This window comes from Nelumbo nucifera, chromosome 5, assembly GCF_055504915.1.
Source record: "Nelumbo nucifera cultivar China Antique chromosome 5, China Antique-T2T, whole genome shotgun sequence".
NCBI lineage: Eukaryota > Viridiplantae > Streptophyta > Magnoliopsida > Proteales > Nelumbonaceae > Nelumbo > Nelumbo nucifera.
The window spans coordinates 51,828,758-51,841,010 of NC_142653.1; the positions used below are offsets into that span (position 1 = coordinate 51,828,758).

The 12,253-nt window shown below is 35.6% G+C and overlaps 1 pseudogene; it reads left to right on the top strand.

Moving 5' to 3' along the window:
* The first annotated feature begins 7,896 nt into the window (after positions 1-7,896).
* Positions 7,897-8,489, top strand: LOC148791613 (putative invertase inhibitor pseudogene; annotated as a pseudogene).
* Positions 8,490-12,253: the final 3,764 nt, after the last annotated feature.

The window sequence follows — 12,253 nt, forward strand, 5'->3', positions numbered from 1 at the left end:
GACCCTCTCCAGTGACATTTGCTTCTAGCTATCATTACTATATTCTGTTTATTGATGATTTTAGTTGTTACAGTTGAACTTTTCCTCTTGCTTGCAAATCTGAGGCATTTAATGTGTTCTTAAAATTCAAAGCCAATGTTGAATTATTGTTTGATACTAAAATTAAATATTTTCGAAGTGATGGTGGCTATAAATTTAAGACCTTTGAGAACTATTTTCATCATGTGTGTATCTCTCGTTGTATATCATGTCCGCACACATAAGCACAGAATGGGTGAACTGAGCGCAAACATCGCCATATTGTTGAAACAGGTCTTGCTCTCATGACTCATGCTGGGGTTCCTCAAAAATCTTGGTTTGAGTCCTCCACTGCAGTCTATCTCATTAATCGGCTTCCTACTTTGGTTCTTGGATCATGTTCTCCATTTGAGAAATTATTTGGTCATCCTCCGGACTATCTCGAACTCCGTGCCTTTGGATGTAAGTATTTTCCACATGTTCGATCGTACAATAAGCACGAATTGCAGCCTTGATCTCTTTTGTGTGTATTTCTTGGGTATTCTAATTCTTACAAAGGATATGTTTGCTTGCATCAATCTATAGGACGGATTTTTATTTCTCGCAATGTCATTTTTAATGAGGATTTCTTTCCTTTTCTTACTACGACTACTACTACCTCTTTTCCATCATCGACTCCACCTCCTCCAGTTGAGGCTCCTCCCCTTGTTGCTACATCTGACACTACATTTCCAGGTGAGGTTTCATCTTCTTCATCTACACCTCAAGATGTTGTGTTCCCACCTTCCACTACGGTATCTACTAATTCTACATTACTGCCTACCTCTTCCAAGCATCCCATGATCACTCGGGCTCGACATGGTATATTCAAACCAAATCCAAGGTATACCCTCTTTGCTAATCCTCTTCTGGAAATAGAACTCACTTATTATTCTCAAGCTCACAAGGATCCTCGTTGGGTTCTTGCTATGACTGATGAATATAGGGCTTTACTTCAAAATAACACATAGACTCTCCTCCTGGCCCCACCTGATAAAAATATTATTAGCAACAAATGGGTTTTTAAAATCAAGCGTAAGCCTAACGGTTCAGTTGAACGTTTCAAAGCCCGACTCGTTGCCAAGGGCTACTCTCAGGAAGCTGGTCTTGATTATGATGAGACATTCAGCCCTGAGGTCAAACTAGCCACGATTCGCATAATATTATTTCTTGTATTTTCCTTTAATTAGGATGTTTGCCAATTGGATGTTAGTCATGCCTTCTTACATGGCCACATTTCTGAGGAGATATATATGAAGCAACCAGTTGGGTTTATTGATTCCAGATTCACAACACGTGTTTGCCACCTACATCGATCTCTCTATGGTTTGAAACAGGCACCTCATGCATGGTTTACAAGGCTACGTGATTTTCTTCTTTCTCTAGGGTTTCTCGGATCCCGAGCAGATGCCACTCTTTTTATTTCTCATTCTGGATCTGACATCATTTTAGTTCTTGTTTATGTTGATGACATCATCATTGCAGGATCTTCTTCATCTGCCACTAGCACTCTCATTCAACATCTTGCCTCTTAGTTTTTCCTTTGAGATTTGGGCCCTGCATAATATTTTCTTGGTGTTGAACTTCATAGATTGTCCACTGGTTTTCATCTCTCTAAGCATAAGTATATTGATGATTTTCTGAATCGAGCACAGCTTTATGATGCCAAACCCCTCTCCATTCCCATGTTTGCCTCCACTTGGCTCACCAAATTGGAAGGGGAACCTCTTGTTGATCCAACCTTCTTTCGTAGTATTGTTGGTTCTCTCCAGTACATAACTATTACACGTCCATAAATTGCTTTTGCTGTGAATGAGGTTTATCAGTTCATGCAAACCCCTACTACTGTTCACTGGGCTACTACAAAGAGGATTCTTTGATACCTCAAAGGGACAATCACGAATGGTTTGCTTCTTCAACCATGTTGTACCTTCTCTCTTGTTGCTTACTCTAATGCTGATTGGGGTAACTGTCTCATGTCGTCGCTCTCAGAGTGGTTATTGTATGTTTCTTGGTTCTAATTTAATTTCTTGGAGCTCCAAAAAGCAACCTACAGTGGCTCACTCTAGCACTAAGTTAGAATATTGTAGCTTATTATCCATGGTTGTTGAGGTTTTGTGGCTTCATATGCTCCTCCAAGAACTGGGTATCCCTCTCTCTGCAACTCCTTTGATATGGTGTGACAACATGGGGGCTAAATTTCTTGCTAATAATCTTGCACTTCATTCTCATTCTAAACACATCGAGTTTGATATTCACTTCATCCAGGAAAAAGTTGCAACGAAGCTTCTTGATGTTCGATACATACCCTTGGCTGATCAAATAGCAAACATTCTCACCAAGCCCCTCGGTCTTTCGCAATTCGAAGTTCTTCCTCACAAGCTCACCGTTTCTCCCCCGGCTGCACTTGAGGGGGGGGGGGGGTTGTAAGCGTTTAACGTGCATGGCACATACACGTATCTAGTGCATGGATACCTACTCACCAAGACTCCTACTTCATTTCACCCTATAGACTCCTATTCCCTTTTATACTATAAATACCTCTCCTACTATACTTCTCTTTCTTGTAGATAATCCTTATCCCTGTAGATTATCTTTGTAAAGGATAAACCTATCCTAATTAGGATTACATCTAACCTATCCTAATTTAGATAGAACTTCACTATCCTTGTATTCTATATAAACCATCAAGGAGAGTCGAATATCATTCCTTCGACCATTGCTCTCAATTCTCTCTCTCTCTCTCTCTGATATTATCTCATAAAAAGACTTTTGTCTTTCATTGCTTTTTTTTGAAAAGATTGAAATAGGACATGAAAGCATCATTCATATAGTCAGTTCGGATTGATTTACTTTGGTTTACAAAGCTATAACCCACAGCCAAACCGATCAGTCATATTATACATATTTCTAAACCGAAACCAACCAAATTAAGTTAAAAACAGATCCACTTAATCACAGATCAGACAATACAAATGCAAATAGGAAAGCACAAATAAAAGGTTAAATGAAAAAATATATATCACCATTTCCATGTCTTGGGTCCCATTGTTAATTAAGAACTCAAGAGAATGATTAGAGTTGTTGGATAATATTTCTATAATAATTAATATGTCGAAAGTTATATATAAGAAACTGAGAGTAGTAACTAATGTAGCATATATCTAAAAAGACTAATGTATTTAACCCTATATAAGAAGAAAATGAGAACCAAAGGAAAAAGTAGAAATTTTATCAAAAATAAGCTGAGGCACAACAGTCGTTGCTGTCCTTAAAACCAATTATGCCCCTTTAGGTGCAAAGGATGCCGGCGTTCAGTCTGAGCTGTAGAAAATGTGCGCTCATGACCCAAAATAGCGAACCAGGACACTATGCGTCTAGACACGAGGAATTGAAAGCAACAGAGAAAGCTCAACAGGAAGTAGTTAACTAGTGAAAAAAAGAAATGAGCAAATAAATAAGCATTTCCATGGCCCAAGCCAACGCGGGCCTATGCCATACTGTGTTGTGCCACAGGTCAGGTTGGCCCGTGGGTCGAGTCTTAGGCCAAGTCAGGCTATGGACCGGGTAAAGCTATTTATTTAAAAAAATAAAATTTTTATTTTATATGAATTTTGATGTATATAATTGTTTATATATATAATAATTAAATAAAATAGTATAATAAAATTAAAAACAACTGTTTATTTAATTAATATGTTATTATATAATTATAATTTATATATATATATGGGCTGTGTTGGGTCGTGCCGGCCCAACCAGTGGACGTAAAACTGCAAGCCTGGCATAACCCATACAATCATGTTGTGCTCGGCACAGCCTGGAAACCATTGTGCCAGATTGGGCCGGCTCAAAATCGTGTCAGGCCACAGGCAGCATGTCTCGACTTACACCTCTAGAGAGACTTAGGAAAAGCCTTTAGGAGAGAGGGAATATTTTAGAAAGACTTTTAGGTAATTGAGAAGTGATGATTAATTAAAAGGAGCAAGCAGCCCTTTGCTGATGTAACTTAATGAGAGGGCTAAGAAGTAAAGTCCAGATCACCTGTCAACAAAACACATTCCAACCCTCTACCAACATGATCTTATACCACACATATCATTCATGGCGGGTCCTACTTTTATGGTGGGTCCCAGTCTCATAGTGAGATGTGCGGTGTTAGATCAAGTTGGTAGAGGGTTGGAACGTGTTTTATTGATAGAAAATTTCAACTCTAAGAAGTATAATGGAGAAGGAAGAGAGAGAGAGAGAGAGAGAGTTAAGGAAAATGTAAGAAGGGGCTTGAAAAAAGGAGAGGCCAGGTGATGTAGATATCCTTGCTTTATATATAGTATAGATTTGCAGAGGTGTAAAAGTATGAGAGTACAAATGATTTGAATGCAAATTTTGATTTAATTATGTTTTTAAATTTTATTATTATTACATATACTTTTTTTATTTATACTTGATCCATGCATTTGTACTAGTACACATAAATAAATCTTAAGCAAATTCCTTGATTAATCCATCAATCTCTTGTTCTTCCATGGAGATAGTGCATCAGATGAGTCCTACCTACCTTTGACCAAACGAACTAGATATAAATTTGATTAATGGTTCACTTACAAATTCTGTTTAACTTCCTGAGGTTATGACGCCCATGAAGTTTTGAGACTGGCACAAGATGGTGAAATCTTTTTCCAAATTACAATGGCTAAAGTATCACAAAACTGTTTAAATATGAAAATTAAGAAAGGTTGTGAATCACTAAAAACAAGTGGTGCAGTTAGAACACCCCAGATCAAAGTAGAGGAATTGAAATGCAATTTTGTGGTTGGGGAAGCTTTTTAGACGCCCTGATCCACCCAAAAAAGCTGGTTGGATAGGTAACACAAGCCCCAATGACAAGCAAATGACACCGCTAAAGGCTAAACTATGTAAACAAGAGCACAAATACAATATAATTTCGGCTAAGTGGTTGGGCAGTGTGACCAACCCACAAAGCTAATTGCATTCAGACCTACCGACCATCCACCCATCTGCCTGCTTTCTCAGGGTTTTCTTTTTTATCTCTTTTTTGTAGAATAAACTCGTACCTAACAACCAACGCGGTAGAAGATGGATTGGTTGCAAGTTGCAAACCGTGAAAGGGTACCCTGCTGGTACAAATCGAGACCACTTATGCTGGTGTGCCTGCGTTTCATTGGTGTGTGGATTTGTATTAGTGTGAGACCAAATGCTGGATCCCAAATAGGAATGCATCTTTATACCCAGTAAACAACGTTCTAAGTATTGTTATAAATATTGAACCGATAAATTTCGATATGGATGTAGATAGAGTGCTTTTTAAAATGCATGGATGTTGTAGAAAAATATAGATCTATTTTGGATACTTGTAAATGCGTATGTGTTTTGCATGTATTCGTTTTTTGTAATGATGATGATAGTAAATAATATGTTTTTAAAATGTTTTATATTTTTATGTCAATAAAAATTAATTTTATTCATCACACTTATTTTTGTTTAATATGATGAATATATGATATTAAAGATCTTTCCAAATGTTTTTTACAAAATATTTTGTATTTTATACTTTCGTGTGTTTTCATCTTTTTTAATTTTTATTATTATTTAATTATGATATCAAGGGCTTACACATTTGATCCAAAAGGTTAAATTTTTTACTCACCCCCAAATAGGAAAACAAAACCTCAAATTTTGGGTTGGTTTTCAATTTGTATTTTATTTGTAGCATTAATAAAACAATTATTCTTTGCCATACTTATTTTTCTTTAATATTGTTATTTGATATACGATTCAATTTGAAAGAATGGGAGTTAATACCCTGATATAAGATTTAATGAGAAGGAAATCAAAAGAAATATAGTTCAAATTACATTTTCTATCCTCATAATTAGAGAGGAAACAAATTCAAAAATAGGATATTCAAGTCAATGATAGAATTTAATGGGAGTTAATACCTTAAATATAAAACTTATGAGATGGATGGAGAGAAAAGTGGTTGATCAAGTTACATTTCTGTCCTTACAATTAGAGAGGGACCAAATTAAAAAACTGTGGTATTTTAGCCAAACAAAAGTTCCACACTATCATTCACACTTTTAACAGTAGTACTGTAGATATAGATTAGGGAAACTTTGAGAAATCCCACAAATCAATACATCATATATAGCACAAGATGTACGGTTGAAATAACCACAAATAAGATATAAATATATAAGAAATACATATTTTAATGGTACATATCAAGAAATACATTATAATTAATATGGTGGGATGCATAGATATCAATTTTGATTAATGAGTTTGATAAATCCATCTTACAGTCCTTTCTTCCTATGAAAATAATTTTAGAATATATAAAATAAGTGAATTGTTTAATTTTCAAATATTTCCCAAAAATTAAGAAAAAAACATTTTTGATATAAATAATTGTTGGATTAATGCATTTAAAAGATTATTGATAAATCAATTTAATTATAATTCTCGCGTGTAATGAAAAAAATAAAAAAAAAATGCAAAAATCATTTATAATAAATTGTTATAATCATTTTTTTACCTATACAAGCAGTTTTGGAGCTATGGCATCAATCACAACCACCATTAACATTCAGAAAAATAATCACAACCACCATTATAACTTTTAGTGGTGGTCATGACCGTTGACATATAAGAAGACTTTAACCAATGAACAACCAACTTATCACGTTTGATGAATACTGGTTATCTCAGGTAACCAGCTCTAAAAACAACTGATTGCTAATTTAAAAAGAAAGGAAAAATATATAGTATCCCTTTCAAAATAGAAAGATGTTAAGATTTTTCAGCCTTTTTTATTTTTGATAATTGAAAGAAATTTATTAATCAGTAATGGAAAGTAATACAATGTCCCCAAGGAGAGGCACGAGCTGCAACCTCTCCAAGGTAGTCAAGTACAGATTTCCAAAATAATAACATCTTACAAGGTATCACAAAAAAGATCTTTCCTGAAAATCCTCTGTTTGGCTCCAAAATCAGCTATAGTATTAGCAGACCTGCTAACCCATTTTACCTCAACTCTTATATTGCTAGTTAATCACTTTACTTTTTTGATAAGATCTTTATAGCCCCAAATGGTAGTATCTGGGTTTAGTAGCCACCTTGTTACCACCTGGGAGTCCCCTTCAACTAGGAGATGCTCCACCCCAAGCTGGCTAACAATCTGAGTTCCTTGTACTGCAATTAGTTTTCAGTCATTATGCTTCCCCCCACCCCTCTCTCTCCAAACTCCAACCCCCATTGGTCGCAACCAACCCAATCAAGGTAATATCATTTCTTATGTTGGTATACTTTTCATGGACCATACTACTAACCCATAAAAAAAGTAGAAGAAAGAATGATAATTGACAAGAAGAATTGAATGTCAATCCCCTAAACAGGTTAGGAAAACCTTGGTTGTCCTCAGGCAAATTTGTCACAGCCATCATAAATTTATATTTAGAACCAAATGAAAATGTTTGGAGAGTTTGGCAAAACTCTCTCATAAAACGAATTTGAGAAAGCCAACCTCATATGAAACAATGACATGGTTTAGATGAAGGGCCCAAGTGGGTCAATCAAGTAGTGACTCAGTTAGAATCATCAAGGGAGCCATAAACTTTTTGAGTTACTGTAAATTCAAGTAGCAAACTTCAGCAAAACAGATTATCAATATTAAGCTTGTGTCCAGGGATAATAGAAATTGTTCTGATGTAAGTCCCCCTTATTCTCAATTGCTTCCACCTTCACCATTGCATCATGTGTCTTCCCCTATTCTCTCTAAGAGCAACAACATGTACTTGATAGAAATTAGAAGAGACCATGAACCTTCTATTCTCCATCTTCTCCCTCTCCTTCTGTCTCTTTTTCTCCAGCCATAGCAATGTCCTTGTCTCTAATATCATCAGTCAAACTTGCAGAGCATGCGCAAAACGGTCCCCATACTTGAGCTACAACTTCTATGTAACCTGTCTCCAGGCTGTCCCTGAGAGAGTAGCAGTGCGGATCTTCAAAGACTTGAGTCATTGCAATACAATGGACCCAAGAAAACGCCACCAGCACAATTGCATAGATTAAGAATCTATTAAAGACTGAAGATGATCAATGCACCATAGCAAGCTTAAGTGACCATTTGGAACTATACTCTAATTCAAATTCTACACTACGAAACTCGAATCAGGTACTTCAAGTATGAGGATTACAATAGTGCCAATGTATACATAAGTGAAGCCATGGAATCAGCTTCAACATGTAACTCTGGGTTTGAGGAAGGTGTAGTGAATCCATTAATGAAGGAGAGAGACAATTTCATTCAGTTGTGTGAGATTGCTCTGGTCATTAGCAATTTTCCTCTTGTGTTTTCATTTTCCTCACGGGTGATCTCAATCCTAAGTCATTTGTTTATAGACAAGTGATCTAAATTTGTGCGCATTAGGGCTGTTCACAAATAAATTCAAACCGACCAAACTGACCAACCCGGCCCGACCCAATCCGAGTTGGTCAGTTTTTCTTCACTATCAGTCGGTTTTGGGTTGTAAAGACCGAACTGAGTTATGTGAAAAAATATATATATTCTGAAAAGATATCTGTTAAATATAGATATTTTAGTTTTAAATAATAAATATATACTGAAAAATATATCAGATATATATTTCCAGAAATTAGAAAATATATATTTTGATATATTTGTATATATGTTTTGGTTTTAAATATATATTTCCAGTAAATATATTTTGAAATATTATATATAAAACTAGCACTTTGACTTCATGTGCATTGTGCAAGCTTGGAGTTGGTTGAAACCCAAACTGACTCAAATCGACCAAGTCAGTTTTACTTAATAGAGGGTAGGGCTGTTCATAAGAAGACTCAACCCGACCAAACCGACCAACCCGGACCGACCCAACTCGAGTTGGCTGGGTTTTCTTCAGCACCGATCGATTTCGAGTTGTAAAAAATCATAAACCGATGGTTCGGGTCGGTTTTGGTTTTCATGTGTAAAAGCCAAAACCGACCCGAACCGAACCGACTTAGTAGTTAGTAGTTACAACCTACTTAGTTCCTACTTAACTAAGTTGTCTCTATCCTAGTTACAACCTAACTTAATTTCTAGTCTTCTAGTTAGGAATGACATTAATGGCAAGTATTGTAAAACAACTAGACAAAGAATTTTTTCGGAAAAGGTTAAAGAAAAGAATCAAAGGATCCTAGTTTTTATGGTCTTTTACACCAAATAGGAGACCAATTATAATTAGAATTAGGTGTCCTTTTTTACTTAGATTAGAAGGTTTATTGAAATATACAAATTTCAGTCTTCTTTCTCTAATATAGTTTGACTTTCTATTTTCTTGATAACTTGATTGGGGGGTCCTCCTACTTCACTTTATTACCATGGTTGAAATTAGAGCTGAAACCGACCCAAACTGATCCAACTCGACTCAAACCGACCAGGTGGGTTTTGCTTAACACAAGGTCGGTTTCGGTTTCAATTTCAGGTAACCCAACCAGGTCGGGTCAGTTGGAAAAATCTCAGTAAATCGACCCAACCCGACTCGTGAACAGCCCTAATAGAGGGTCGATTTCAGTTTGATCTATAGGTAACCCGACCAAGTCGGATCAGTTAAAAAAAACACTAGTAAACTGACCCAACCCGACCCGTGAACAGCCCTGGTGCACATCGGTGTCCAAGAAGTAGTTTATATCTATACTAGCTTGTATAACCTATCTACTTTTGTTGTGTGATGGAGGTGCTACATAGCATGGTTTTCAAAACCAGACCGGACCAAAACTGGAAACCGGTCACCGTTTTTCTCCAAAATTGGATTTTTCCCAAAAACCATTAATTTTGATCAACAAATCGTTGACCCAGGCGATTAACCATTCAAAACATTTGAACTGTTCAAACGGTTTTAAGCTTTTTATTTATTTTTATTTATTTTTTTGTCAAAACAACCTGACTGTTCGATTTGAATGATCCGACCGTTCAACCCAAGAACCAGACCCCTGACCAGTTCGTTCTCTGGATCGTTTTAAAAACCTTGCTACCTAGAATTCACGGAGGCTGTTCACAAGTGATAAGAACTCTTGTTACTTGTCAACCTCCCTGTGACACCTGTCCTCTTTTGTAGAAATTTAAAAGTTAAAACCTACGGTTCGATTTAACATCTACCAGTTAGTCTCAATTAACTTTTAACTTACTTCCACTTAATCTAATGTGCCAAATTGAAAAATATTTTCTTTTTATTTATTTTTTAATTAGAAAAAGGAAAAACCTTCAAAATTGAAACCTATCCAAAATCAAAAAACCTTCCGTCAGATTTTCCCCTCTTGTCTCATTGTGCCCCAACTCTTTCTTGTCTCCTTTCTCTCCCATCTCGCGTAGTTGTTCCAGCCCAGACACTTTGTAGAGAAGATACAAAAATAAATTTGTAAATAGATTTCATTGGTGACGGGTGAATTTTCTTTCTCTAGCTAGTTCTCTATTTGTTTATGTTAGAGTTTTCAAGATTTTCTTTTGTTGGAATAGGAATTTTATTAGAATTGGCTTCTCAGATATATTCATTCACTTCTCAAATATGCTACGATTAAAGCCTTGGATTTGCTAATAACATTTCAGCACACCTGTTAGCACGTAAAAAATAACGTTGTGCTTAAACAAAAATGGGATCAAAAATAAGAATTTATTAAAAAAGTCATCATTTTTATGGTAGGAGAATTTCAAAATGAAGTTATGATTAAAATCCCAACTCCAATTAACCACTAGCACTTTGTCAACAGAATTAACTCCTTTTCCCAATGTTTAAGATAAATTTCTCAATTTCTTGAGTGAAAAAGAAAAACTTAAATCACATCTAAATATGTAATCACATTTTATTAATATATTAAAAATCCAATATTAAAATATGTTAATTGCTAATGCTATAATTCATCCACAACCCTATTTGAATATCCACATCAACTCCTTGTTTTATGTTTAGTTAATTAATTAATTTATAAGTAAAGCCATGCTTTTAATAGGTCCGGATGTAGTAAGCACGTTAGGTAAGCACAATGAGTGAGCATGTAATAACTGTATAATACATGTCCCACAATGCACTTTTGATTCAAACGTTTTTGTTCCGTTAGACACAAATTGTCCATTATTTTATTATTTTTGTCAAAATAATTAAAAATAAAAAACAATAAAAAAAGAAAACATAAATAAGTCCCAAATCCCAACATGTTTAGATTTTTCTTTTTCAATTGGAGATCTATTTACTAATACTTGCTAATTAATTGAAATGAATCCCATAAAAACCAAACTTGATTAGAAGTTATAACTAGCCTTAACAAATCCCATTCTAATTTTTGTAGGCTTTTTCTGTATTTTATAGGCCACTATTCGTGCAAGCACAATTTTGCATGGTTTTCAAAACCAGACCGTACCGGACAGTTAGACTAGAAAAACTGAGACCGGTTTTATTTTTCTCCAAAACAGATTTTTATAAAAAACCATTGATTTGGTCAATAAACCACTGATCCGAGCGGTTGAATCGTTCTAACGGTCAATGGTTTTGACTGTTCTTATTTTTTATTTTTTTTTAATTTTTTTATCAGAATGGATCAACTGTTCAACCCGGGAATCGGACCACTAACCAGTTTGATCTCCAGGTCAGCTTTAAAAACCTTGCAATTTTGATCAATTTGTAATTGACCCAGGGTGCATTAGAAACATCTCTCGTATTTTTGTATTATTATTTACCGGAAATATTCTAAATGTAAGGTGAATTGTGCCTGTAAGATGGTTGTGAGGCGAACTGTGTGAGGAGGATATCCCAATTCCCGCGATGAAGCCAACCAACATCCACCGCTACCCCCGGCATGAGACAAGCTTCCTTGGCACTTGGCATATTGTCAGAGTCTGAGTTTACCCCGTGACGATATTGGCAACAATATAGTGTCGCTTACATAGTTGGAGAATTTCTTAGTCGTTACACAATACCCTTAATGACGAAAATACCCTTAGTAAAACCAAAATTTCCATCATTGATTGCTTCAATTTAAATGTGCAGCCGCCTGCCTTGGTCGCTTGCTCCAACATCCAACCAAGTCGGCGTTACCCCAAAAAAAAAATCCAACTAAATCGGCGTTATTCGGCTCACCTTCTCAATGAAGCAAGTAGAGCGATAACGTCTGCATT